The following is a 27,954-nucleotide window of genomic DNA, read 5'->3' on the forward strand; positions in this document are numbered from 1 at the left end:
TTTCCCTTCTTTCCCTTTCCCTTTCCCTTCTTTCCCTTTCCCTTCTTTCCCTTTCCCTTCTTTCCCTTTCCCTTTCCCTTTCCCTTCTTTCCCTTTCCCTTTCCCTCCCTCCCTCCCTCCCTCCCTTCCTTCCTTCCTTCCTTCCTTCCTTCCTTGTTTTATATCAGATATTTCTATGTTTTAAATGTACTTATCCAAAGTGTCGTGAGCACTTATTCCCCTAGACTGCCAGTTGGTTCTGACAGGAGGTGCCCTTGGGGTAGACAATAAGGCAACGAGCAGCCGTCAGACTGGGTTTCTAATGCTTTAATTCCACACTCGGGGTCACACACAATTGTTGTGGTTGAGGAGCGGACCTCCTCTTCCACTATCACACACAGACAAAAGAATGTAACTGCTGTGGCTAGTATTCCTAACAGAAGGATAGATAACATGTCATTACAAGACCTGACCAGCGCGTCTCAGGCTCGGGCTCCGACGTCTCGGGATCACCTCTTTGTATTCAGCGAGTCTTGCTCCGATGGCTTGGGTCAGTTCTCTGGGCCCACTGATGATCAGTTGGTGGTCTGTATCTCGTTCATTCACTCGTGGGGCTGAGTGGAGTCCAGACAGGCGTGGAGTTCACAGGCAGGTCATTTTGGACAGACTTTCCTTCTCTGGTCAGGGTTCTTATACTCTATCCTACCCTTATCCATCCTTAACACTTTACTGCAAACGTCACACTTCTTAATCTATACGCAGGGCTTCTCTGCTGGTTATCTCTTCCCAGCCTTGGCTGGTCTGGTCTTATCTTTTATCCTGGATGTCAGCTGCTTCTCCTAGCTGCTTCTCCTAGCTGCTTCTCCTAGCCTGGCTGTCAGTAGCCGCCTTCCATGTTCACTACACAAAGTCACCCAAAATACTAGGAGGTGGCACCAGTAGACTGTGATATTTGGAAGTGAGACCTTTGGAAGATGATTTAGGTTAAACTATGCTACAAGGTGGGACTCTAACACAAATGGACCTCAGCTTTATAAAAGAGAAGACATGGAGTGGGGACTTTTGTGTTGCTGTGCGATGCCACTAGCAGTGAAGAGCTCCTGGGCTGTGACCCTTAACCTTGCCCTCCCTAGGCTTCAGCACTGTTAGCAAAATGAAGCATTGTTCTTTGCAAATTACCCGGTGGTTTTCAGCTATACTGATAACAGAGTGAGACCAGGCTCCCAAATATTTGCCAAGAAGCCCACTTCATGTTCCTGCTTGACCCTGACACTGTGAATTCCAGAACCATGTGGACCTGAGTTCCCTGATGCCCTTGACCTTGCAGCTGGACTCCCAGCTTCCCCTGTTAAGGTTCGTCCTCTACCGTCTTTGCTTTTCTCTCATTTATGTCTTGAGCAAGTCTTGGGTTTTTCCAGTGCACTTGTGGACCATTGTAGTCTCTGTATTATACCAAAATTTGATACAGAGCATGCTAAAATAAGTGAATAAGCCTCAAGGTCCGGAAATGATATCCTTGAGACCAACTCATTACCGAGACCCACTCATTCATAAAAATATTCTGAACCATATAGGAGCACAACTTTAGACTCCAGCGTGTAATTGTGGTTGAAATGTGAAATGTCCCCACTGGCTCTGTGTCTGATAACTTGGTCTCTAGCTTGGGCTGCAGTTTGGGGAAGTTGTAGAACCTTTAAGTGGTGGAGCCTGGCTGGTGGAAGTAGGTCACGTGGGGAAGGCCTTCCAGGCCCTGCTTCAGGTCCTATTTTCTACTTCCTGGTGAGCAAGCTTGGATCACATGTGCACAACCACTGAGCATTCCTTCTCAATGTCCCCTGACGTGATGACATGAAATCCCTCAGTATCTAGGAGTCAAGAGAAATTCTCCCTTCCTTAAGGACTTGTGACAGCAGTTGCCTGTATCAGCTATTTGTCCCTGCAGTGAGAGAAATGACTAATACAGTTTGTCTGTGGAATTTTACTGACTCTGGATCTGATAAAGTTGTACATCCCCTTGAGCTTCTGGCAACCAAGTAGGGGAGAGTTGGAGCCCAATTCAGCTCTTACTCAAACAAAGCAGACTCCCCCATGGACAAGAAAGGTGAATCACATCTAGACTCCCAGCTGAAGGACCCTGGGGGAAATAGTATTGCGGATGCTCTGGCCTAGAGCTGCCACAACTCCAGGCTATGTCTTCTCCCCTGCTCTTCCTTCTTTCCCCTGTTCCTCATCTGGTTGCTCCGGAGGAAGTTCTGTGATGATGTGTTATTTTGTGAGCAGTGTAGGGGAGCTTAGGTCTGTGCAGCAGAACGGGGAAGTGGAAGCCCTCAGCCCTCCCTGCCTCACCGGTTAGAATAAAAGGATGTTGTGACCTGTTTCCCAGATACCTGGAAACGAATGGAGGATGAGAGGCAAGCAGAGCCCCAGAGCCTTCTAGAGGCAGAGAGATATCTGAAAATACATAGACTGTGTTCTGAGACTGTAGCTCTGGTGTTGGGATTAAAATGTATTTTTGAAAAAAATATATTTTTGTTATTTTTTCTTACTATTTGTGTATGCTGGATGATCTACAATAAATTTGTTCCCTCTCCTACCTTCCCTTCCCCCTTTAATTACTTTCTTTTGTTTACCTTATTCCTGGAAATAGATTAGGAAACAGCAAATGAAGACTTCGTTCTCACAGGTGTGGTGGTGTATCCCTTTATATCCAGCACTAGGGAGGTAGGTGGTAGATCTCTGTGTCTGAGGCCAGTCTGGACCATGTATTGAGTTTCAGGACAGCCAGGGCTACATAGAGAGATCCTATCTTAAAACAAACAAGCAAACAAAAAACAAAACAAAACAAAAAAACCAGAAACTTGGTCTCAATTTTGGTCTCATAGAGTTTGTGGTCTAATGGAGTGATGCCATGTACAATAAGTGACTGAATGAGAGAATGCCTGCCCCAGTCCACAGTGAGTGTGACAGTGATGATCCAGTGAGAAGTGAGTCATGTAATTTGGAAGGGATGCAATCTGGGGACGCAGAGGTACAGAGGCTGAGTTAGTTCTGGTCACACTGAGAAGACAACCTACTAGGAAAGCTTTGGGAGAAGTAAGTTGGAACTGCTCCAAGCTGGGGCCTCAAGACAAGGATGTGCTTGGAGGATTCCAGGGGTGACCGGAAGCCAGGTTGGCTGGGTGTGAGACAGGGAGAAGAGCAGGCAGATGTCTGACCAAAGACGGTGTGAGGTGGGACCATGTGCAGATGTGCAGGCTGTTGGGAAGCCTTGTATCTTCCTGCACAAGATAGGAAGTAGTAGGAATGCTTTTGGCACAGAAGTGACATGATCAGCCTTGTTCAATGGCACAGCCAGCTGCTGTGTGGGCAGTAGCTTAGGGGACAGGGAGCTGGCAGTGATGGCACATGCCTTTAATCCCAGTACTTGGGAGGTAAAGGAAGGTGCATCGCTGTGATTTTTGAGGCCAGCCTGGTTTACAGAGCTAGGCCAGCCAGGGCTATAGAGAAACCCTGCCTCAAAAAACCAAAAAACCAAAACCAACCAACCACAACCACAACACAAAAGCCATGATACAAAACAAACAAACAAAACAGAAGAAGAAAGAATAGCTGTGTTGGAGACTAGAGATCACTGAGGGAATCAGCCGAGGGACAGTTTGGATGGGGACCAGTTTCCCTCACTGGAAGCATTGGTATTGTAGATGATTCTCCGTGGTGACAGTGAGCCTGTTCTGTGGAAGTGTTGGTATTGTGGATGACTCTCCATGGTGACGGTGGAGCCTCTTCCGTATATCTCAGGATGGTTGTCAGCATCTCATCAGTTAGCGTTGACCTATTATTGTCCATTGCATTCTCTCAGGGTGATAGCCCAAAGTGTCTCCAGATAAGGACTCAGAATCACTAGTGTAGGGTAATGATTAGAGGGACTCTAGCCAGCTGGAGGGTGAGCCAGTGGAGTGTGGCAGGCTTGCCCTTCTCCCCAGTACCCTCTGTCTTGCTAAAAATTGTTGGATTACATTTCTAAAGCTACTCACCAAGGTCTGTTCTCTTATTTGGGCAAGTCCTCCTCCTGAGGTTAACTACCAAGGTCCAGCTATCAAAAGTATTGATGTCCAGCAATCAACCCCCCCCCCCTAATTAACATGCCCGATTAAAATTAAACACCTCATCCTAACAGAGGTTTTCCCCTTTACCTTTGTAAACCGCCATTTCCTTATAGGCTGAATCTGTCTCCTATCCAGACACAGTCCTTTTTCCTCCAGGACAAAATACTCCTCCCTCTCTCCCCTTCCTCTCTCTCCTTTGTTTCCTTCCCCTTCTCGCTCTTTTTTCTATATCCTTCTTTTTATCCCTGCCTTCTGTTCCTCTGGGGTAAACTTCCTTTGTGCTGAGAACACGGTCTTGGTGTCTTGACCAACTTTGAGGTTCCTATAATAATAATAATAATAATAATAATAATAATAATAATAATGCAGGAAACAACCTGATTTAGGATGTGCTGAGATTTATAGGTTGGGAGTTAAGGAGGAGTCAGAGAAGATCCCAAGGCTTTTGGTTTAAGTGACCAGATGGAGCTGCCATTGACAGAGTAGGGCAGAGAAGACTGGAGTTCACACAAGAGGTCTAAAGTGGAGTTAAATATATGCCTTACATATTGTTGCATAATTTTAGAAAAGGCAAAAAGCAGCTGGTGCTGAGATCATGAAGGCATAGATACACATAAGTGGCCACAGACAATGATGATATTGCCAGGGGTCCTGGCACCCCGACAGATATATTCTAGGTAGTCCTGTCTTCTTGGGTTTTGAGACTAGTGTCAGGGCACTGTGTCAGGGCCGTATCTGTGATCTCACAGCCTTGAGCCTTGAATTCTACATTGAGTTATTTACTATCGCATACCTATTTTATCCAGTGTTTAATTTCACCCTGCCGAAGAGGAAGGCATGGTTTGGAGAAGAATCTGGCTCTTGAAGGATTGCGGATCTGATTTACGGAGCTGAAAAGAACATTCCTCGGTGGGGGAAGCGGGGCGGATCCATTGTGTTTTACCTCCAGCCTTTGGCTGCAGCCCCGAGTTGGAAGGCATTCTGCTGAAGCACAGCTATAGATAGAATGTTCTCATCTGCCTGGGAGTATAAACAACCGCAGGAAGTTTGTAATATGTTGCTGAGCCTGTGCTAGCGCTTCCCCGCCACAGATTCTGTCGCTGCTCCACGCAGGGTGTGCTGCTCACTGTTTGCGGTGTGGCTTCCGTAGCTCTTTCTCTCCAAATCTCTGCAGAAGCTCCCATAATGCACTGCCGAAGAGGCAGAGGAAAAGCAAACCCAACCAAGACTCATGCCTGCCTTTTAATGGGTCAAACACTCTCTCTTTTTCCCCGTTCCCTGCCTAGACAAGATGTCCTTATATGTCATGCCCACAGGCTCATAGTTTGAATGCTCACTCCTTAGCATATGGGGCTGTTTCTTCATTATTTCGAGACAAGCTCTCTTGTACCCTAAGCTGGCCTTGAACCTGCCATGTAGCACAGTCTGATCTTGAACTCCTGGTTCTTCTGCTTCCACTCCTCAAGTTCTAAGATTACAGACATATACCACTATGGTGAGACATCATAGGTTTGATGTCTTAGGGTCTTGTATATGTTAAGTGAACACTCAACCACTTGAACTATAGCCCTAACCATTGTGTTGGTATTTTGAAGGTGGTAACTAAAGCCTGTAGGGCAGTGGTTCCCAACCTATGGGTTGTGACCCTTTGGGAGTTGAACAACCCTTTCACATGAATTACCTAAGGCAATTGGAAAACACAGGAATTTGTATTGATAACAAATTATAGGTACAAAGTAGCAATGGAAATAATTTTACGTTTGGGGGTCACCACAACCTGAGGAGCTATACTAAAGGGTCTCAGCATTAGGAAGTCTGGGAGCTGTTGCTTTAGGGATTCAAGCTTGACTAGCAGAAACAGCTCTCCAGAGGCAAGACTTTAAAAGCTATCCTACCCTGGGCTTTTATCTAGCTGATTCCTGTCTGAGCCGCGTTAATATCTGCTCAGCTTCTCACTCCTATTGCCATGGATACAGCTGCTCCAACATGCCTTCCTGTTATGATGGACTGAGACCATGAGCCAAAACAAACTGTCGTTGCTGCCAGGTATTTTGATCACAACAATGAAAAAAAAAAATAACTGGTATTCTTTATAGCTCCTATGCAGACCAGGCTGGTCTTGAACTCCCAATGAGTCTGCCTTAGTCCCCTCAGTGCTGGGAGTAACAGCTACCATGCCATTTCAATGTTAAAAAGAGAGTAAGTCTCACTATAATAAAACGGAGGTTGCAGGGGAGTGAGCGAAGGAGGAGGAGGGTGTGATAGAGAGAGAGGAAGACTCTGCCTTTAGATTATTGAAAATTCTGGGTCCGAAGAGATGGCTCACAGGTTAAGATCACTTGCTACTCTAGCAGAGGACTTGGGTTCAGTTCCCAGAACCAACATGAAGGCTCATAATCTGAAACTCCAGTTCCAGGGCATCTCATGCCCTCTTCTGACTGCCATGGCCATCACACGAATGTGTGGTACATATATATGTATATACATATATATGATATATGTATATACATATATACGTATATATACATATTTATATTTATTTACTTCACGTGTATGAGAGTTTTGCCAGTGTGTGTGTGTGTGTATATATATATATATATATATATGTGTGTGTGTGTGTGTGTGTATGTATATATATATGTATATACACATATATATACACACACATATATATGTGTGTATATGTGTATATATATGTGTGTGTATATATATACACACATATACATATATATATACACACATATATGTATATACATATATGTATATATATATACAAGATACACACACACACACACACACACACACATATATATATATATATATATATATATATATATATACACACTGGCAAAACTCTCATACACGTGAAGTAAATAAATATGAAAGATTTAAATTAATAAAAATTCTGAGATGGATATATTTTTATAAAATATCTATTTATTTGATTTTATGTATATATGTGTTTTACCTGCATGCTATGTGTGGTATGCATGCATGTTATGTATGTACATTGCATACATACAGTGCTTAAGAAGGCCAGAGGGGGCTTTGGGTCCTCTGCCATATGGGATGGTCAGAGCTGGACCTGGATCTTCTGCAAGAGCAGCAAGTGTTCTTAACCGCCAACCCATCTTTCCAATCTCTTATTATCTATTTATTTATTCATTTAGATTTTTTAAAAGGGATGTGTGTGTGTGTGTGTGTGTATCTGGGTGTCTGTCACACATGTGCATGTCAGTGAGGCCAGAAGGTTTTGCATCCCCTGGAGATGGAGTTACAAGTGTTGTAGGTGCTAGGAACCATACTCAGGGCCTCTGGAAAGAACAACAAGAACTAAATTGCTGAGCCATCTGTCCAGACCCAGAAGATTGTTTTTACTTAATTACTTTTACATAAATAGAGCCATAAGAACTAAGGTAATAAAAATTCCTTAAGCAAAATTCCTTCTGGAACACACCTTAATAAGCATAAAAATATATATAATGTGTGCACATTAGAACTACATGCTTTTTAAAGATTGCCTGAAAAGAGAATTTCCTTTAGAGTTTCTATATTATTAACCAAATTACTACATTAAGAAAAGACATAATTTCACAGTCAGTGTTAATGGATTAAAATCAATGCGGTTTTATGCCTGCTGCCCCTTTATGATCACAGGGCCTGCTAATTTGCCTCACTCCTGTGATCCTTGTGGCAGGGTGGTGGTGTTTCAAACATGGGTTAAGGTTAAAAGTAATGGAAGTAATTAATCATAAGGAGGTTGGCTTAAAAAAAGAAAAAAACCCTTTCAAGATTCTGCTGCAGGCCCATGACATCATAAAGTAATTGTGAGAATCACACAAACCAAGGATCTCTCTGCTTATATTGTTGTTGTTTAGTTCAGAGATAGGTTGAAGTGTACCTTGGTGGGATGTGCTTGCTTAACATTCAGAGGCTCTGTGTTCAAGCCCCCAATATCATAAACAGTGGCAAGAGCAACAAATACCCCCAACAAACTCAGATTTCTTAGTTGTTCATATATAGAAATGATGTCCTCAGAGAAATACAAGTGGCTTCCCACATTGTGTTCAGAATCTCGCACTGAAGTCTTCATCCCTAAAATTTAAATAAACCCATTACTGGTTGGTCTTTACTGCGAACCACTGATGGGCACTCAGGGCCTTCCCAGCATCTGCCCAATAGTGCTTTCTGCAGTCATGGAATTGTTTTGTGCCATCTGTCTCACAGGGCAGACTCTGGCTTTGGAGCACTTGAAAAAATGATTACTGCTGATGTACTGAATTTTGGATTTCAACTAATTTTAATTTTAATTGTGCCTGTGGCTGATAGCTCCACACTGAATGGGGTCAGCTTCTAGACACTGATCTGAAGAAATAGAATTAGCCTTAAACCCAAGACCATTCTATCTTTCTTCCTCCTCTTCTCTCCTCTCTGTGCCTCCTACTCTTCCCTTTTTCTTTTTGGAAATGCTCACCTTGTACCTCTCACCAACGGACTCTGAACTTAGCCATAGAGACCTAAAATGACCTCCAATATAAGGATTTAGAAAAGGTTGAAACAAGAGGGACAGGCTATGGAGAGAATGACTGTGCAGTCAGGACCTGAAGACCACACAGGGCAGTCTTCTTCTTGAAATAGATCTATATTTGCAGACACCCATTTGAGCTAAACCTTATTTTTCCTCTTATGTTGAATATTCATCAAAATATTCATCAGAAGTAGCCCAGGAGGATATCAAGAAATTTAATGAATAGTGGATGATTTTGGGATCCCTGGATTACACAGTCAGACAAGCCATAAGGAAACGGAAATGAAATAAGGAACTGGGGCAAGGGAAGGAAGCAACCTGTCTTGTTGGATCCGAGATAGGCAAAAAATAGAAAAGCCAAAGGCTAACAGAATCCCAGCCACCCGGGCAGAAGGAAGCCCAAGTCATGCTCCTGATTGTCCTCAGAACACACTGTGGGCTCTGACAGCGATTAGCTATATATGTAGCTGCTGGCTGGGGACTGACAGTGCTGTCCCCATTCTTTCTGCTTCAGTGGTTCTCTGAGTGTGATGCTACTGAGTCATCTCTGCAGAGGCTAAGGTGACTCTTCTGCCTTGGACATGTGTTTATGGAACGAAGGAATAAAAAGAAAGGCTCTAGATTCCCATGACTTAAGTAGCTGCATAAGGTATATTAAGGGACTAGTCAGCACTTGAGTAAGGGTAAGAGATGCAAGATCTGAGGCAATGAATGTCCTATCAAAGGGCTGCCAGGTACCTAGATTTCTTAGCATCATTTAGTCAAATATTTACTAAACATGTCTGTTGAAGAGAGTTAGTGGACTGCACCATGGGCACAGTAAGGGTGGAGACTTGGGACACAAGACGGGAGCTGGATGTTGAGCAAATAATCTTAGAGTTACAAACCAGTTGATCTCACTTCCTGATGCTCTGAAGAGGAGTTACAGTGCACGTTTCAGGGGAATTTCAGTTAACCTGGGGGGACCAAGAAGGACTTCTGAAGACCAGGCTTGTTAGTAGAAGAGTCATCCAGGCCAGATTGTGGAAAGATAGTTTAGCAGCAGGACACTGCCTTCTGCCCTCTTGGACTCTCTTGCAGCTACAGTTGTGGGTCCATTTCTCTAACTTCTTGATTTCCAAGCAAGTGCTCTATCACTTTATCTCTACCCTTTAATGGCAAACTATTGAGAGGTGTTAAGTAAGAAATGATGTGGGCTTGGGGGGTGTGGTAGGCTTGGTGGTGAGCTGGAGAGATGGCTCAGCAGTTAAGAGCACATTTTGCTTTTTAAAGAGAACTTTGGTTTGGTTTCCAGCACCCACATCCTGGCTCATAACCATCTGAACCTCTAGTTCCTGGGGAGTGAATTTCTCTTCTGACCTCTGTGAGAACAAAACATGCATACACATAAAAAATAAACAAAACTTAAAAATAAACAAACATGAAGGTCTGGAAAGGAGAATTTAACAACTGGTAGAAAGGGCATTGTGATGACTGTAATTGCTTGTCCACTTGATTACAAAATTAACTGTTTTAAAGTGGGAAGACCAACATTCTATCTATCTATCTATCTATCTATCTATCTATCTATCTATCTATCTTGGTTTGTTGCTATTTTTCAAGACAAGGTTTCTCTGTGTAGCCTTGACTGTCCTTGAACTCATAGAAATCCATTTACCTTTGCCTTCCAAGTACTGGGATTAAAGGCATATATACCACCACCATCTGGCTGGGAAGAGCAACTTTTAATTGTATCTTTTGAGATGGGAAGATCCACTTTTAATCTGAACCATACGTTCTGTTGGCAGCCTACATAAAGGTGATAGAAGAAAAAAGTTCTCTCTCTCTTTCTTTTTGCCTGCTTGCCCTCTTTCTGACAAGTTCATTTCTTTCTATTAGAGCCTACTTCTTCAGAGTTTTGACATATACTGAAGACTAACTAAGATATCCAGCCTCATGGGCTGAGCAAGTACTGGATACTTGGACATCCTGTTACTAGACAGCCATCTTTGGACTACTTGGACCACAGCCTCTAAGCCATTCTAATACATCCCCTTTATACTTACACAGATTCCTCCTGTTGTCTCTGTTCCTCCAGAGAGCACTGACTAATAGAGGATGAAGTTGTGTGGTGTGGGCAAACACAGAAGATGAAGGGATATACCTTATACAAGCTTATCTTCAGTGCCCATTGAAGCAGTTTCCCACCAGGCCCCATAGCTTTCACACATAAGGTTGCTGTGGCCAGCCAGTAAACCCTCTGAGTGGCTACAGATTGCTTATTTAAACCACATGAAGGAAACCACCTAGAGCTTTTCTGGGAGCACTTAAACTTTAGAGACCCTTGTATCTGTGATATCAACAGGGGACCAGCATGGCAGCCTTCGGATTAATTTAATAGACTTTTATGTAACATTTATCAACACCCATGGAGCTGTGATACCACACAGAAGTGCCAGCAGGAGATGCACCAAGCATGTAACCAGTGAGAACAAGATCAGAGGGGAGTTGAAGGCCCGGGGAACATGTTTAATAATAATAGCTTCCCCCTGAGTCCCAATGCCATGGTAGATGAGAGGGTCTTTAAAGTTTAACTGCCCCTGCTGGAGAAGATTAGGCAGTTTCATCCCCAGGGCGAACAGTCAGAGAAGGGACAAAGCAGTGTACTGAGGCTCCTGTATTAAAATGTCTCTGAGTGACAGATGTGATATGCACATTTTGCCTAATCCTTTTTTTTATTGCCCTGAGGCCTGGGGATGCTCTGTTATGTTTATGGGATCTGAGAAAGGGGAGAGAGAAGGACTGGGGCCCCAGAATAGAGAGGCAGGATGTGAGTGTCCTGGGACTTCTGTTTACAGTGAGACAGGTCCAGAGGGCCAGCCATGTTTAAGAGGAAAGAGGCAGGGAGTAACCCAGGAGAGCTGGGAGAGGTTGGTTTAGGGTAGGAAGGCCAGCTGCAGGAGCTGGGAGTAGAATGGAGCCGTTCACAGCCTTCTCAATAGTCTCACCACGGCTTAGGTGGGAAAACAGTGCATGAAATTTCAGAGGGCAACACAGAAGAAACCTGTTAGCTTTGCAGCCACAGAAACAAGACACCTCAGTGATGTCCCTAGACTGGGGAATCACAGGATATAACACACCTCAAGTCTTAGTGGCAGGAAGCCTGGGGTTCTGGTCTCTCTCTCTCTCTCTCTCTCTCTCTCTCTCTCTCTCTTTCTTTCTCTTGGAAGTGGGGATGGGAGATACCATGAAAGCTCAGCTTCCCCGTGGCCTGCAGGTAGGTTAGCAGCACAGGCCCTCTTCAGATTACAGCATACATTCCCAGGCTACTTTATGGAAGGAGATGAGTATGGTGTTCTGGTCCCCAACTGCACTTGTGAGATAGTTACCTGAACATGGCTTAAGCTTACCAAGAATCCTCATAGCTGTCCCGTGGCCCATTGCCATGGGATGTACCCAGCAAGAACAGAAAAACAGGGTCCCATACATCAAGGGCAGTTTCTCCAGCCCTCCTGTGTTTGGATGGCTTTAAGATCAGTCTGTGAGTGTGGTACAAATAGGATTTCCATCCAGCCTGGGCAAGGATGTCCATGGAAATGTTACATGCAGATGGTGGCTGGTTTTGTTCTGGTGTAGGCTTTAGTAAAAAAAAATTAAATAAATGTTTTTAAAATTTTGTGTGTGTTGGTGGGGACAGGAGTTGTGTGTGTGGGGTCAGAGGTTTCCTCCTGGGAGCCAGTTCCCTCTTTCTACCACATGGGTCCTGGGGACCAATTTTAAGCTGCCAAGCTTGACAGCAGGTCTTTTATCTACTCGACATCTCACAAGCCCTAAACACATATTTCATCTATCCCACTGTGCATAGCTCGTTTGATCTTATGTCAGGCATTGCTTGGCATAGGTGCTGGAGTGCACATAAGACTGAGAATAGAGGACAAGGCCATTCTGTCATTGGCAGAGGGACATTTGTTGCCTTGGTTGTGTTTCTCAATTCTGTCTGTAAGTAAAGGTGTCAAACTGGAAAAGAATAAAGTAAAGGAAGGCAGGTACTCAGCATACCATAGAACAATGATATGTGGTGTTTAACCTCTAAACTGTTAGTGTCAATCTAGGAGATGCTGTGACATAAGACACTCCAAAGAGAATACTCACAATGATCTGGCTTGCCTACCGTCTCCTAACTCAGACTTTTCTATTGACTGAGTTGATTAGATAAGCCCTATCTACCACTTCCTCGAGAGTGATGGGCTTTGTAGAGAAACCAAAATGAAAAGAAAAAAATAAAGGAACAGAAAGAGGATGGTCACCTTACAAAGCAAAGGCATTATCTCCTTGATTAGGCAGAGAGACACCAAGACAACACTAGTAGCCATTCACAGCCCATTCCTAGAAGATGGCTAAAAGGATTTGTGCCTGGAACTTTGCTTCTGTAGAGATCAGAGTTCTCGGAAACTCTAGAGAGGACTTAAGTGTTGTGGAAGATATGCATAATTCTTACCAATAGGACAAGGACCTGGGAAGAACAAAGAGGAAATACATATGAGCAAGACTCTCAGTATGGAGGAAGAGGAGCTTCCCAAGGAGAATGGCTGATTTCTTTAGAGTCAGAAGGGAAGCTAACCCAGACAGCATCATGGGTGAGAGAAACTGGATCTGGAGGAGCATCCAGGACTATGACTCTTGATTGGGATTGGAACGTGGATTCCATCGATGAAACATGGGGGGGGGGAGGTAATTATCTCATAGAGGAGAATAGAGAAGTAACCAAATGGCCTTCCCAAAAAGATCTGAAATTCAGTAATACAGGGAGAGTGACTTAGAAATATTGATAAGAGTCCACAGTAAGATCAAGCAAAGGGCCACCACTGAAGTGAGACCATTGTTCAACAAGGTTACACAATGAGATGTATAGGCAAGGGGTGACTAAGAAAATGAATTTAAACAGTGTTTCTAGCTGTGGATCTATAGTTAATGTGAGCATTCAGACATCTCTTACTATCTGGGTTGTATGAGTAAGACATTATCTTGCAAACCTAGGGGAGGATGTGACCTGCCACCATGAGCAGACCAGGTTGGGGCAGAAGTTAGTCTGTTGGTACAGTGTCTTCTAGGAGGGACCATCCTACCCAGAGTAATGTTGGGCGTGATTTAAACACTGTGTCATTCATTGACCATTTTCCCTCTTATTGTGGAGGACCAATGTGAGAGAAGGCATTGGAGCATTGGAGGACATCACTAGGTTCATGGAGGAGAACCCAGGAGAGTACTGAAGTATATGATGTTTTTCTGGGGGGAGAAGGACAATCCAAGATGTAGGGCATGTTGCTAAGAACTATGCCAGGATTTTCTGGGAGCAGCAGGGCCCATGTCACAGAAGCAAATGTCACTTTGCAGCAGCTGAAGCAGAAAGCAATGAACCTTGAAGCCAAGCCCTGAGGCTTCTGCCTCCTGAAGAGTAGGTGGCAGAAGCTGGGGCTTGCAAGGTCCCCATTACAGCAATGTTAGCATCAGCATGGGCAGTCAGGGATCCGCCAAGTGTGGTTTGTGGGGGAGGCAAATTGAAGGGGAGAAGAAATCTTAGCAAGAAGGTCCTCTGGCCTCAGCAAGCCAGGAATGAGAGAAAAGGGCTGCACTATTATGGACCAAGACTGGCTGCTGCTTCCTTATAGTTCCAAAAGACTATGACCCCATGTCCCTCACAATACACGCTTCATTTCTGAAAGAGACACTGCCCACTACTTTGAAGGAGAAAGATTATCTGGACAGCGATGGAAGGAAAGAAAGTTCCTCCAGTAAAACCCACAGAATAGATTTAGGAAATCGTTCATACAGTGTGACGACGACAGTAGTTATGTCTCAGTCACTATTGCTGCAATGAAACTACAACCAAAGCAATTCAGGAAGGAAAGGGTTTATTCAACTCACACTAGCACATCACTGTTCACCATCAAAGGAAGTCAAGACAGGAACTCAAGCAGGGCTGGAACCCAGAGGCAGGAGCTGATGCAGAGGCCATGGTGGCTGCTGCTTACTCTCTCACCCATCATGGCTTTCTCCACCAGCTTTCTGATAGAATCCAGGACCACTAGCCCAGGGGTGGTCTCACCCACAATGGGTTGGAATCACTGACTGGGAAAATGTTCTACCTGTCTGCCACATCCTGATTTTTGGAAGTATTTTCTCCATGAGGCTCCTTCCTCAGCTATGACTCTAGCTTGTGTCAGGGTGACATAAAACTAATGAGTACAAGTTGATAACAATATGATTATACTCTTGAAAGCTGATGGGAATACATTTTAAGCGTTCTTATCACCCTCTCTGTGTGTGTGTGTGTGTGTGTGTGTGTGTGTGTGTGTGTGTGCAGAGAGCCATACATATACACACATGTTTTGGAGGTAGTATATATTAGATTGATTTAGCCATCCCACTATGATTATATATTTCAAAATGACAGTGTACACGACACATATATTCTATTTTTATTTTCCAGTTAATAAAAATATCTCATACCTGAGGCTACCACTATCACCCTGTCCTAATGTGGCTTCACTCAGAAGAGAGATTGTTGTCCTGCAAATGATAAATAAATTGCTCCACAGTTAATCCCTGCATGAAAGAGCCTCCTCACTGGGCTTAAATTCCAGCTATGCACACTTGGTATAGATCCTGGTTGGACCAACTTCCTGTTTCCTCCATTCCTCTGCAGGTATCCTGGGACTCTGCTGGGGTCCTTAGCAGCATGACACACTAACTAGGAAGCTAATAATCTATCCTGAACTACCTGAGATGGCGTCTGCTTCCTACATGTTAAGGTGCCAAAGCCAGCACTGTAATAACTGCACATGCCACAGCAGAGCTGTGTTTCTAAAAAGATGAATTTCCTGAGGGACTTTGGAGACACCGGGTCCATCCCAATGACAGGAAGGATCGTGGATAGCTGCAGAAAGCATGGGGCTCCCTCTGCCCCTTTTGTGAATTTAAAACTAACCACAAATTTGCTACTTTGGAATCATAAGAGTGAGACAATTTGCTTTATAAATTTATTTTTGGACTTTAATTTGTGAGATAATTTAGCTCTGAGGTGTAAAGTTCTCTAAAAAGAGTTGATAAAAAGGAGGACCTTTTATTATTCAAATATCTATGTCAATAAATCAGACTTTAGAATCTTTGATGCGCTATACTGGGTGATATATTTGTTACAGAAAATACACAGGAAGGGAGTTTCCAGCCTTGGGTTGATGTACGATTTGCGTTCTTGATTCATGAACTAACTAGATGATTTGTGAACCCGCAAGTGGCTGAGTCTACATCTTCACCTGAAGACCTGGGAGGGAGGGACCCAAAGGAATGGCACCATGAAAAGTCCTCAGGGGTGGTGGAAGAACACCCCCCACAGGACTGCTCTCCTCCCCTCCATGTGTTGGCTTAGGGAACCTTCACAAGAGGAACAGCCCTAGATCCTCTCAGCTGGTCATGAGTGGTGATTATTTGAATTCTTCCTATGACATCCTTAAGAAAGTATTGTAGTATTGTATAGCGACCTTATAGTCTATTTCTACAGGTAAAAATGTGAAGTGCCATCCGTTTTGTTACAAGAATTATTTGCCTACTGTGCATGCTGCATGGTCTTTGTGGGGCATGAGAGAGATTGGTCAGCATCTTTGTTGGATGCAGGTATGAAAGATGCTGAAACCCACAAGCTTTATTATTAAAGACCCCCCCCTTGGAAGAAAAAATATTTAAAATATAATTAGGGAATAGTTCAGTGGTTGGGTGAAATTATAAAAGGTTGTATTTGTGTGTGGAAGTGAGAGAGGAGAGCATCAAGCTAAAGTAGATACGATGGCCCATTGATGCAATTGGCTGGGTTGCATGCAAATTTCAAGCTTTGTGCATATTCGATTTGTACATTTTACAATTTAATACTGTGGCATTCAGGACCCAGAATCTTATGCTTAGATTCTGGTAAACCTAGACAGAACAAGTGTTTTTTAAAATAGCTCTGCTGATGCCTGTTGATTTTCTTTCACAGATACATGCTAGCTCCAGTTCTAAGAAGCCTTTATGAGCTACAAAGAGCAGAGAAACCCCTCAGTTCTTCCACCAGTCCATGTAGGAGACACTCATGGTTATCTACCTACAGGGTAATATTGAAACCTCATATAAACCTGAGGTTCTTCTTGTCATAGATGTTCAGGACATGTTAATGATGCTAGTACAATTTGAGCAACATATACACACACGTATACACATGCACACACACACACACACACACACACACACATGCAGGCATACACACATGCCTGTACACACACCTTTTAAACTTCTCTGTTGCTGGATACTATCTGTGTTTTAGTTGGGTGGATTAATAAGACTTCCCTTTGTGTCCAAGAAGGCAGCAGTCAGGATGAGTCTTCAAGGGCAAAGAGTAAGTGTGGCCATCAGTTACTCCTCCTTTCTGATGCACACCACATTCTCCAAGTCATCCACAAAATGCCTGTGGAGTTGTCCAGTCGTTTCCAATGGTGATGAGGAGACCGTGGATGTTACTGTGGATACAGATGAGGAAGTTAAGGCACAGCGGTGAAGCCATAGAGCACAGACCAGATCGGGATTAAACCCCAGGACATGGCTAAAAGTCCTCCATGTACCTCCTAACTGCTTCTCAGCTGTAACGTTCTGAGTCCAGATGACGAGGGTTGATTCTTCTTTATTCAAAGAAGCCATATGTCCTTCTTCTGAGGCATGGGTTATTTTTCCTTTCCTAAAAAAGTTTTTACCTAGGATTGGGAACGTAGCTCAGTGGTAGAGCGTTTTGCCTTGCAAGTACAAAATGCTTGGGTCCCCATCCCCTGCACTGCAAATATAAAATAAACAAAGAAACCAACTATAATTAAGCTGGTTAAAACAAAAATTCTTATATCCCAGGTTGAGACGGGTGATTATGTTTATTTTCCCTACCCTAAAGAACCTTATAATCCTTAAAAGTGAAAAGGGTAGAGCCCGGGGCAATCAAGTATTTTAGCCTCTGCTCAAGCAGCCAAAAGAAAGCAGCTAAGCAACAGAAACTCTATTCCAAAGCCTGAAGGCTGAGAGCCCAGTGGGAGGCCCCCAGTTAGGTTCTGCTGAATGCTGACTTCCCCTGCAGGTAGTCACAGCCTTCAGCCTGGGTTCTCACAGAGTGGAGAGAGTGAACTTCGGGGTGTTTTGTTTTATGAGGGTCCTGATGATCATCAAGATTCCCCCCATCACGTCATCTTAAAGATAATCATCTCCCAAAGGTCCCATGTCTGAACACAGTCTCACTTTGACCCAAAGGCCACAATATGACTTGGGGCACACAATTCAGTGCACAGTAACATCTTAGTGTCGATGGCTCTTTTGTATGTTTTGGCCACTGAATCTTTGTCACAGAAGAGGACTCAAACAGCATATGGGGATGAGTGTCTTGGCTTAGATTCTAAAAGATACATTATAAAACCTTCATAGAATATTTTACCTCTTTTAAGACCTGTAGGGACAGAAGGGATGTGCTGGGGGAGAGAATACACATTTGACTAAGTTTTATACGCAAGGAACATTTATTTGGAGCGGTAACCTGGCAGCCAATCTTTTTCCCCTCCCAGACTTCATCTCCTCAGCATAGTCAAAATTGAAATATCCTACCCGGAGGGCACATGCATTCTGCAAGACAGCCTTACACAGGAAATGAATGTTCCCTTAATCATTCGGCTGCAAGGAAGAATGGAGATGGGCACCACCCCCCCAAAGACTAGAATTTTTATGAAATAATTAAAAAATGAGAAATTTTTGTTCTTCAAAATGTACTCTCTATAAAATCGAAGAGTGGACTTGGGACTCATTTTACCATGTTCTCCTTGAAATCAGAGTTTGGAAATGCCACTTTAATAAAACCTCTGTTCTCTCTGTGCCAGTGGCCCTCCTCTAGGGCAGAGCTGGGTTTGGGCTCAGATACTCAGGATGGGTTCCCCAGTGGATAAAGCCATAGAATGGTCAGATATGCTGAGTGCCATTTTTCCCTGTGGATCTGCTGGGGGTGGAACTGAATGGAGAAGTAGGGGTTAATGACTTCGTGTCCAAAGGGAAGAATTATACCTCTCCCTTGTTGGTTCACTGAAGTCTTCAACTCCTGAACCTTTGACTATGAATGTATTTGAATACAGGGTCTTTAGAGAGGTGAACAAGATAAAATGGCGTCATTAGGGCAGGTTATAATCCACTATGGCCGGGTTCCTGTAATAAGAGGTGATTAGCCCAGGTGTGGTAGCTTAATATTGTGAGTTTGGGGAAAAAGCAGAGAAGATGGGCGTGTAAGAGACATGTTCTTACTGCTATTAAAAGAAGTCCATGGAAACTGTCACATTTACATATGCTACAGAAATATGGAGAGCCAGATGTGGAGGCAAGCTGTAATGACAACACTTGGTAGATGGAAGCAAATGAGAGGATCCAGAGCCAGCCAAGTTACATAGTGAGACACTCTCTTTTTTTTTTCTTTTTAAGATAGGGGCTAAGGACATAGATTAGCTGGTAAAGTGCTTGTCACACAAGTGTGAGAACACAAAGTGTGCCCCAGATACCCACATACAAAGCTGAGAGCAGCAGCATATGCCAATAATCCTAGCACTGAGGAGGCAGAGACAGTGGATCCCTGGAGCTCACAGCCAATAAAACGAGCCTGTTTAAAAAATGAGGTGGAGAGTAACAGAGAAAGGCATCAGCATCACCTTCTGACCTCTATGTGCATTTGCACACACATGTACCCAGATACACGTGAATGCACACACATATGTACCACGCATACAAAATAAGAGGGAAGACCACGAGGGACATGTCCATCTACAAACCAAGAAGAAAGGCCCTTAGAGGAACCCAACCCTATTGATACCTTGATGTCTAACATCTAGCCACTAGGACTGTAAGAAAATATATTCCTGTGTTTGAGCCACCAGTCTGCAGAGCTTTGATGTGGCTGCCTTGGTATGACGTCCCCTGAACTAGGTGCTTCTGACACCCGGGACCACTCCTAAGGCAATCCCTTCACTTGGTGATAAATTCCCGAGTTATAGTGTAAGCTACTTAGAGTTATGTTTTCACCACTTACAACTAAATGAGTTCTGATAACTTAGTACTGCCGGGATGGTAAGAAGAGTCAGTGAAGGAACGAGGGGACCCATTCCCAAAAGACAAATGCACAAGCACTGAGAACATCAGAGTGGTCTGGGGCCTGCAGGAACCAGGCCATGTGAGGGCCTTTGTGAAGCTGGTGGGAGATCACTGAGCTGATTCAAAGGAGAAAAGGAGGTGATCTAGTTTGACAATGGTTACTTAGAACACCTGAGACTGGGTTTTCAGACCATGCATCTGAAGGCTGAGAAGTATAGGACCAGGCAGCTGAAGCCGTCGGGTAGCTGATGAACCACGTGATGTTTCTGAGACTGGCAGAAAACTTACAAACACATGGGAAAGAAGAAAGGCAGCCACAGTGTAGAGACAGCCAACCCATCCCTTTGAGAAAAGCATTAATCTATGCATGAGGGCTCAGCCCCTGTGACATGCACCTTCCCTGGGCCTTACTTTCTAACACAAATAATGAATAATTAAGGTTCCAGCACACAAACTTTAGGGGGACACTGAAACCATGACAACACCTTTGGCATCTTGTTGTTCATTTATATTCTTTAAAGTGCCTCATAACGAACTACATTTTTCTGAGTTCTATAAGCTGCCTTAGCATAAGAAAAGGACCCAAGTATGAGTTCTGGGAATTGTGACTTTGTAGCTGCCTGGTCAGAGTACAGGAGACAGCCTTCTTGCAACTGGTATCAGAAGTGGGGGGGGGTGTGTGCAGATCTAGGTATAGAGACCTAAAACCATGAGCTCTGAGGCAGAGTGTTTGAAGGTCATGGGAAGAAAGACAAGGACGGGAATTTGGGGGAAGATGAGGAGAACTCACTGTTTGAGGCAGGAAGAGAGAGTGATGAAGGAGTACACATAACTTCGGAGGTGCAAAGGTAGGCAGTAGATGGTGGCTTGTCTCTTTGGATAAAGTCATTCACTATGTGGTAGGAAGAAATAAAAGAGTGCAAAAAGTGAGAACGGTAGACTGGAAACCCTTAGAGGGAGTCTGGTAAGAAACTGACTCCAGAGACACAGAAGGCTCTGAAGCTGCACCCAAAGACCATAGGTTTGTGTAACTCCAATGCATGGGCGCATTCTCCAGCAGAGCTCTGTCCCTGACACCGGGACTGAGGAGGCTGACCACTGAGCTGCTGCATGCTTGCAATACCGACCCTACCCCTTTTAATTCCCACCCTTGATGACTCAGTGACAGACCTTCACAGTGGTACAACAAGGGCTCTGATGGAGCCCAGGCTCTGGGGAAAAGAGTGATGCTGGTTTAGCATCTTCCAAAGGTGCTGGATTAGGAAGTGGGGAAACGGCAGTTACATTTATATTGGCTCTGATCTAAATGACATCATTGATCCTGTAGAAACACTCCAAAGTGTGTATCGGGGTCACCAAAGATGACACACCATGGAGCCATCATACCTCATGAATACTGTTTTGAAGCAGTATTCCTCCACAGTGCTGGTATTATAGACGTGTGCTGTTGCACCCGACTCTCTACATAGGTGGTGAGGATCTGAGCTTAGGTCCTCACGATTGTGCCCAAATGCTTGCCCAGTGAGCCAGTTCCCTAGCCCATCTAGCCGTCTTCCATGTGTCTGTCTTCATGTTGTCTTTCCTGTGCACGTCTGTCTCTGTGTCAAGTTTGCCTTTTCTATTAAGATGCTTAACATGTCCATAGTGACCTAGTTGTCGATAATTTACCTCTGCGAGGGCATTTTTTAATTAAAAACATTTTATTAATTAAAATTTGACATTTCAAATGTGTATATTATATACTCTAACTGTTCTCATCCCTATCCTCTATTTCCCTCTCCTCCTTGTCAATACCCACCCCCCACCCTCCCATTCTTACAAATACCTTTCCCACATTTATGGCTTTGGTTTTGTTTTGTGACCTTGAGTGTAACCATGGCCATCTGTGTGGCCACGGCTTTGAAACTATCCATTGGAGCTTGTTGAAATCACCAGCATTGAAAATACAACTGAAGACAACCTCTCCTCCTCTCCCAGAATCTATCAATAATCAGTAGCTCATTATGGGTTAGGATCCTGTGGACCACTCTTCCATCCATGATTGATTGATGACAGGTCCAGTCTTGTGTAAGCCCAGTGCAAGTAATCACAGTGGTACTTCTGGGAGGCATTGACAGAGACAGAGACACAAACATATACACACAGAGAGATAGAGACAGACAGACAGACAGACAGACAGACAGACGCGCGCGCGCGCGCACACACACACACACACACACACACACACACACACACAATTGGAGGAAGCATGGCAGGAGTGCCCAGAGAAGGAAGCTGAGCATTCACATCTATGGCCACATGCAGAAAGCAAAGAGCAGAGTAGAAATGGGGAAAGACTACATTCTCAAAGCCTGTCCCAACATAGACTTCCTACACAAAGGCTTCATCTCCTAAAGGATCCTGTAACTTCCCTAAATGGCATCACTAACCACGGACCATGCATTCCAATATAAGAGCCTCCAGGGGATATTTCTCATTCAACCCTCCACATAGGGTAGCTCCCTTCAAATTCATTTTTTTAAATTATGTTTTGAATTGGGTTATATGATAGGAAGTCTCAACAGGGTTGGGGATCTAGCTCAGCGGCTAAGGTCTTGCCTGGCATGTGTGAGACCTGGCTTCCATCCACTGCACTCAAAACAAACAAACAAAAAGATAGTAGATTTCCATAGAGTCTTCTTTTTAACTAGCCTTCCCCCAACTCCTCGTCTCCCTCGTTCCGTTACTCTCTTCCCTGCTGCCACAGGTACTCCAGGTTAAATACAGATAACTAAATATTTAAAGGTGGAATCCACGTCTGAGAGATAAGATGCCAACAGTTGCTTTTCTGGGCCTGGGCAGCTGCACTCAATATAATTTTTCCCATTTCCATCCATTTTCTACAAATTTCATTTCTCTTTATAGAATCAAGTTCCACTGTGTGAATGTACCATGTTTTCATTCTTTGGTTACCAGCTGACAAGTGTCTAAGCCGGTTCTGTTTTGTTCTACGATGTTGTGGGTAGAGCGGCAGTGAGCGTGGATGAGCAGGCATCCATGTAGTAGGACATGGAGTCCTTTGGTAAATGTGAGGGTGTGGGATAGGTGGGTTATATGAGAGCTCTCTTTTTATGTTTTGGAAACCCCCAGACTGCTCGCCAAAGTAGCTGCACTAGTTATAACACCCCCCCCCAACAATTTACAAAGGTTCCCTTACCCCACATCTTGGCTGGCATTCATTGTCATTTGTATGCTTGAAGACAGCCATTCTGACTGGGGTGACACGCAATCACAAAGCCTCTAACTTGCATTTCCATGAAGGTTAAGGATGTTGAAAACCTTCTTCTTCTTCTTCTTCTTCTTCTTCTTCTTCTTCTTCTTCTTCTTCTTCTTCTTCTTCTTCTTCTTCTTCTTCTTCTTCTTCTTCTTGATGTTGGACACTTTTAAACATGCTTAATTGTCATTTTAATTTTTCCTTTTGAGAACTCTCTGTTCTGTTTCAGAGTGTCCCCCACCCCACCCCTGCACCCACTGCCTTTCAACTGTTTTTCCCCCTTTATGTTTACTTAGGGAGTCTATACACCTTATAGTCTAGACACCAATCCTCTATCGATGGCAAAGTTTTCCTCCCATTCCACAGGCTCTCGTTACTCAACCAACAGTTCCCTTTACTGCAAAGAGCTTTGCAGTTTTGTGAGAGTCGCTTTGTTGGCCGTTGCTCTTATTTCCTGCACTACTGGAGTGCTGTTTAGAAAGTCCGCACCCGCATCTGTGTGTTCACACTCCTTTCCTTCTTCTCGAGAAATTTCAGAGTCGAGAGAGGACAATACTTTTTTAAATTTAATTTTTTTTTTACTTCTATTCACTTTTCATCCTGCTCACTGCCCCCCATCCTGGTCACCCTCTCCCATAATCCTTCCCCCATCTCCCCTTCCCGTCTCCTCTGAGCGGGTGGGGGGCTCCTGAGTAGTCCCCTTCCACTCTGGCACTTCAAGTCTCTGCAAGGCTAGGCACTTCCGAGAGAGGTCATGTTCTGTGGCACTGGGTTCTAGTACTTCTGTGTATAATTTTTAAAGGCTGTAGCCTGACCTATAACACTGAGTGTCTCTTCCTGTCTCTGCTCTCTGGCTTCCTGGCATCATAGATAAGATGTCAATAAACTCCAAGAAGGAAAGTCCTGTCAGTGGAGCCTCTCATCTGACAAACCACAGGATGTGCTGGAAGCCATAACTGTATTGACACAATGACCCTAGGGCCAAGCTGCATGGGCCAAAATGTCCTCTCCAGCTGCACCCCACCCTAAACCTCCAGTTAGAGTTTAGATGGTGACAAAATATGGGACATAGAGAGTGCTTATCTCACAGAGAAGTCACTGTTAAAAGCTATGAGAGATTATGGAAAACATTATATCGCTGTGAGAACTGTCCCTTTGTAGCTACAAGCTTTACATCCAGAGACCCAACCAACTCTGGTTCAAAAATAGGACAAACACTACACCTGGACTCAACAGGTCCAGTTTTTTTTTTTTTTTTTTTTTTTTTGTTTTGCCAGTGTTTCCCAAGCAGTACAGTATAAAAATTCTTTACACATATTTGCAATGTATTTGACATGATAAATAATTGAGGGCTGTTTAAAGCATATGAGAGGATGTGTCTTTTTTTAATTTATTTTTTTAATTTATTTTTTATTGGATATTTTATTTACATTTCAGATGCCATCCCCTTTCCCCATTTCCCCTCCCTAGAAAACCCCTATCCCATGCCCCCTTCTCCTTTTTGCTTTTATACAATTTTTTAAATGTTAATCAAAGGCTTTATAAGTTTGGTAATGCTCAATATTGATCAGAAGTGTAAGCTAATACCCAACCTAGATATATCAACTATTTTTGACTGGCGGAGACATGTGAACATCTGCCTCCATGTCTGTCCCCCCTCTCTTTCTTTCTCTCATCATCTAGCTCCTCCTCTCCTTCGCCTCCTCCTCTCCTTACTCCTCCCACCTTAGCTCCTCCTACATATCACCCTTCCTGTTAAAATAAAACTTTTCTCTCAAAAATACAGTTAGAGCATAACTATACCAATTTATGTCAGTAAGGTGCAAGATAGACCTAATACCCAGTCCATCATTTTGTTGACTAAACAGAACCTCTGTCATCTTTCCTAACTAAAAGACTTAGTTCTGAACCTGGCTTTTTTGTTCTTCTTGTTGTTGTTGTTGCTGTTGTTGTTGGCTTTAGAATGAATGTCAGCTGAAAACCATGAGAGGATGTGTCTTCGTTACTTGCAAATACTACAATATTTGTATATCAGGGTATTGAATACCACAGGTGTTGGTATACTCAAGACCATGGCTCCAACTCCCACAAACACTGAAGGACAACAGCATACCTGAGCTCGTGACCCAGGGACTGCCTCTCCATCACTGCAGCCTCCAGTGCCTGCTCCTCTCCTATCAGCCAGGCTCGTAGCATCAGATGTGTTTTCTAGCACCTGTTCATCACTAACGCTCTGCCCCTCCACTCCCCCCCCCAGCTCCTTTTGTTTCATATGACCAGTCTCTAATATTGATAAGTATTTTCTTAAAGAAGCCAGTTGTATTTTTAAAAGTTCATATAATGAACTGTTGTAAAAAAAAAAAAACTTGCCTGGTCACTTCATCTTCTTATCTGTGTTCCTCCTCCTCCTCGTCTTCCTCCTCTTCCTTTTCATTCTCCTCTTCCTCCTCCCCCTCCTTCTTCTCTCTGTAATATTGAGATCATAAATCAATATCTGTCCTTTGGTGATAACAGGTGTCTATAGAATTCTGTGTGAGTCTAATGTGTAGCCTTGTTTATGAGGTCCTTATAGGTGTGACCTGGCTCATGACTGACTAGCAGAAAGCCTTATCTGAAGTGTGATCTTAGTGTGAGGCTTCCACAAGATCGTCTCTGAGGAGGACACTGTTTGTTGTTAGAAACCTAGACAGATGAGTGGACAGGCCCATAGATGAGCCGGAAACAGACACAGCAAATGCTACTTTCTAGTGCTGGAATTTGTTAGTGATGTTTGATTGTCTTTCTCTTGTTGCATTCTGTATTTCCAAGATTTCTAGGAGTTCCCCCCACTCCCAACTCCCTAAAAATACAGCGGAGAGTGGATGATTAGCAGATCTATATCCAGGTCACCAGGTCTGCAACACCTGTCAACGTGAGAACTGAGTAGTGTTGGGATCTGGTAGCTGTGAGCTGGGGCCTCAAGGGAATACAAAGGAGGAGGGTACTCCGGAGTGACCTCTGTCTCCCCCAAATTCGTGTGCTGAAGCCCTGGCTCTCATGTGGATACATTTGCAAACAAGAAGTAATTAAGGCTAAGGTTAACTAATTAACTCCAGTATTATCTTATTTGGAGAAAAGCAGTAGCAAGCTATGTCCTGAGGGTTGGAGCTATGGTGGATAGGGTTAGTAGTGTTTCTACAAGACCCCAGAGAGCCTCCCTCTCCCTGCCTCATGTGACAACACAGTGTGGAAGTCAGCCCTCATCAAAGCAGAAAGCAGGCCATAGGGGTGTGGTGTGGTGGGGTGTGGTGGGGTGGGAGAGGAAGCTTGTCAGAATAGAGGGGAGTTCACTGTGACAGAGATGAAGCTGGAAAGTAAACCAGAATTGGCTTGTGTGGGGCCTTGTGCACTGCACTTGGAGGCTGGGGTTGATTTTATGGACATTATATCATGGAGAATCCAGAATCTCCAGGGTCTCCATATCTTAGACAAGTCTTCTCATTTCCATCCTTTCTGTTTTCTTTTGTAACTTAAAAAAGGATCTTAAAACTTGTGTGAGTGTGTGCACGCATGCTCATACAAGTACACTTAAGCACACACACACACTGAGATCAAAGGACATTTCTGTGAAGTTGTTTATCTCCTACTTTTGTGTGGGTTCCAAGGACTGAACTCAGGTCATTAGGTTTACACTGTGAGCACTTTTAACCATGGAGCCATCCCAAAGGCCCACCCTCATTTTCTTAATTCATCTTTATCTGTGACTTCCCAAGAAGGTGCTGGGCCTCAGAGCCCTGAAACAGGCACAAAGATACAGCTTTAAAATTTTCATTATCATCATCATCATTATCATTATTATTTGTGTGTGTGTGCTTTGCCTGCTAGAGTATGTATGTATGTATGTATGTATACCTTGTGTGTGTAGTGCCTTCAGAGGTGATTGGACCCCTTGGGACTACAGTTACAGATGGTTGTGAGCCACCATGTGGGTGCTAGGGACTGAACCCCAGATCCTCTGGAAGAGCAGCCATAGGCAGAGGTAGACAGGAGCCTATTCCTCCTCTCCCATCTTTTTTCTCTCATTCTCCCACATGCCCACAGACCTGGCTGCTCACTGTTCAGGGAATCAGAATGCAGATACTCTCAGAGAGGCGTATCCTCTGGCCAGCTTATTGGGTGATGAGAAGGAAAACTGAGATGCATCCCTTCTCAAATGGCTGGAGAGATGCTTCCGTGTGTGGCCTGAAGGAGAAAGGGTTCCCATCTACATGGATCAAGTAGAGGATGTGAAAGAAGAGCGTTCGAAGCTTGGCAGGGGATGCTGGGGGATGCTGTGCTCACTGTGAGCTCCACAGATACAAAGTGAAGAGCAACCCGGAAGACAAGATGGCGTTCTGTGTGTTAGGTGAGGGCTGGAGCGGGCTAGGCTTCCCTGAAGAGGAGGAAGCACAGTATAGATTCTTTAGGACATTGGATATGGTTTTAACCTGGGGCTCGGTGGTTCCACATCCAACCCCACCCCCCAAACACATTGGCTATCATTTCATTCCCTATTTCTTTCTTCTTTCTCTGGTCCAGTCCAGCAGATAATAACAGAGGACAACACTTTAAGTTCCTCCTATTTCATCAATAAGCCATGTATGGTGGTTTATACAAAACAGATACAGACACCCCTTCTTTGAGATCTCCAGTTACCTGCTGAGAGTAACTTGCCCCACCCCCCAAGCTGGTCCCAGGATTCCCTGACTGTCAATCTTCCCCCTTAGCAAGTCCCTTGTCTAAACAGAATTCTTGAGAAGGATTCTGGGAACAAAAAGTTCTGAGATTAGATTGCAATTAATATTTTAATATTATATTAAAATAATATGTAATAAGTTATTAATCCTTTGAGGGTCTCATATATGAATACAATATATTTTGATCATATTCAGCCCCAATTCCTC

Source organism: Arvicanthis niloticus, chromosome 7 (genome assembly GCF_011762505.2).
Source record: "Arvicanthis niloticus isolate mArvNil1 chromosome 7, mArvNil1.pat.X, whole genome shotgun sequence".
NCBI lineage: Eukaryota > Metazoa > Chordata > Mammalia > Rodentia > Muridae > Arvicanthis > Arvicanthis niloticus.